The sequence below is a fragment of the Octopus bimaculoides genome, chromosome 15 (genome assembly GCF_001194135.2).
Source record: "Octopus bimaculoides isolate UCB-OBI-ISO-001 chromosome 15, ASM119413v2, whole genome shotgun sequence".
NCBI lineage: Eukaryota > Metazoa > Mollusca > Cephalopoda > Octopoda > Octopodidae > Octopus > Octopus bimaculoides.
The window spans coordinates 13627091-13629623 of record NC_068995.1 but is presented as its reverse complement, the minus strand read 5'-3'; the positions used below and the strand labels follow the sequence as shown (position 1 = coordinate 13629623).

Below are 2533 nucleotides of genomic sequence, written 5' to 3'. Positions count from 1 at the left end.
CAAATAACATTTTGAACCATGAAGAATTTGTACTGTATTTTCGCAGAGTTTTGAATATTTAAAAAAATATTTTTTGCAATTGTCTGATAAGACATAGACTTACCCAAATGCATCAATAAATTAACATTGATATTTTTCTCACCATTGTTACAATCATCTGATATGGAACTGTCAAAGCACGATATTCAAGCAATTTTGCTATTCAACTTCAATAAAGGACGTAAAGCAGCTAAAACTGCTCGCGATATCAACAAATTGTTTGGTGAGGAAATAACCAGTGAGTGGTCAGCTCAAAAATGGTTTAAACGATTTTGCAGTGGAGACCTGAGCCTTGAAGATCATGAGCGTAGTGGACACCTATCTGTCATTGATGACGGTAAATTTAAGACTGTCATTGAAAAAGATCCACGTAAAACCACTCGAGAACTGGAAAAGAACTTCTAGTCAGAAAACTATATATCGCTAGAACAGTGGTGTACTACAAGGTGGCGTACTACAAGCATATCTGGAGTAGCTGTGCCATGGATTTTTAAAAATACGATCAGACTTCAGAAACAACTTAAGCTTTATAAAATATTATTTAGGGTTTTAGAAAATATAATTTAAAGATTTAAGAAACTTATACTAATGTTTAAGTGTCTTGGAAAAAACAGGTAAATTTTTAGATTAACACCCGCACGATTTTCACTAGAATGTTAGGGTTAGGATTTTAGGGTCAGGGTTAGGGTTTTAGGGTTAGTTTTAGGGTTACGGTTAGGGTTTCAGAGTTAGGGTTAGGGAATTCTGTCCCTAACCCTAACCCCAACCATGACCCTAACACCCTAGTAAAAATCGTACGGGTGTTAATCTGAAAATTTACCAAAACATATTGCTCATATTCTTACATACATCCTTAAGCGTGCACCCCCACCCGATTTTGGTTCCTCACAAACTTTCAGAAATAATAGATATTGTCTTTTAATAAAATTTTCAACAAATATTTTTCGGGTGGTGTTGTTAAACAAGAAACAAAGTCGATGGGAGGGTCACTTGTGTAGGTATTCACATATTTTTGCTATATTTTCAATGAGATTAATAAAACAAGGTTTTCTACAAACTTTTTTTTACAAAAATTTTAAAATATAATTAACTCAATGAATCATATATTTTCTCCATTATTTATCAAAATAATTTCATTTGCAATAATTCAGTAAAAAAAAAAAAGAACATAATTTACAAACAAGAACAAGAAAATGGAGGAGAAAGAATAAAAGAAAATTAATAACACATCTCTGTTCGAAAAAATTAAAGGTATGAAATACCCGAGAAATATCTTGTTTGATCTCCAGAGAAGGGGTTTTCAAACTTTTTGACTTGCGGACCCCTTTATATTTCAGGCTTATAAACGCTTATGAAATTTATACATAAATATTTGCTTAAAATAACATATATTTTTACATTTATTTATTTAACAGTATTTAACAAATAGGTTTATTGTCAATTAAAAGATTTCGATTAAAAAACATATTTAAAATCAAATTGCTCATAAAAAGTATTTGCTGTCTACGGACCCCCTGTCTTGTCCTTGCGGACGACCTGTGGTCCGCGGACGACAGTTTGAAAACTCCTGCTCCAGAGCACCATGAAATCAAGAAGACCACTGAAATTATTAAATGTCGAAATATTTTCGCTAGTTTCAGATGTTTATATATGGCCAATGGCTTGTTTGAAACCATGTCATAGTAAAACCCAGTGTTTTTGTTTTTTTTTTAGCGGGTAAAACGAAATGATTCATTTTAGAATGAAAGAAAATATTCTTGAATAACATTTGGTCGAAAATATATTAAATAAGTGGTGTGTGAAAATTTTTCAGTGAAAAAAAATACTCACCAAACTATTTTCCGAAGACTACGTCTCAAGAGTAATCCAAAAGCAACGTAATGATATATAGCAAAGACGGAAATTACTTGAGTTCGTCAAGAACGTAATCTCACTCACTCACTCACTCTCTCTCTGTCACTCACTCTCTCTCTCACTCACTCTCACTCTCTCTTTCACTCGTTTTCTTTCTTTCTCTATCTCACTCTCTCTCTGTTTATTCTTTGTACGTTTTCAATTTTGGAGATGACGATGCCGCAAAGTTTTTTATTTTTCAAAATTTGAACTTTTTTTTTTTTGTCCCTTCCCAACTAATCTTCACTTTCATGTTTTCTTTTCTTTTTTTGTAGATTTTTTTTTTGAAAATATTTTTTCAAATTTATGCTTTAACATCTAAGATTATAATTCTGTATTAAGAATAAACACAAAAAGAAAATTCCCCATTATTTGATCCGTTCATCTCTTGCCGTAAATGTTTAGTTTTGACCATTACTTTCAGAATAATTTAAAAGGCATCTATCTATATAGAGAAAATTGATGTATAAACATCGAAAACTATTATCTACGGTAACTAAGAACTCAGTAAAAAATAGATCGCTAAATTCTCAACAGGTTATAACATATGCATACATATATAGCAAAGATCCTCCAAAGTTAATATAGCTTATGGTTTTAA

General features: G+C 31.4%; 1 protein-coding gene across 1 annotated transcript in view; it reads right to left on the bottom strand.

Moving 5' to 3' along the window:
* The window catches only part of LOC106874658 (uncharacterized), a 68483-nt gene extending 66516 nt beyond the window's left edge, over nt 1-1967 (bottom strand). Inside the window, exon 1 of the mRNA XM_052973181.1 lies at nt 1870-1967. The gene's annotated coding sequence lies outside the window, so the exon portion shown is untranslated. The remainder of the gene's footprint in view (nt 1-1869) is intronic.
* Nucleotides 1968-2533: the final 566 nt, after the last annotated feature.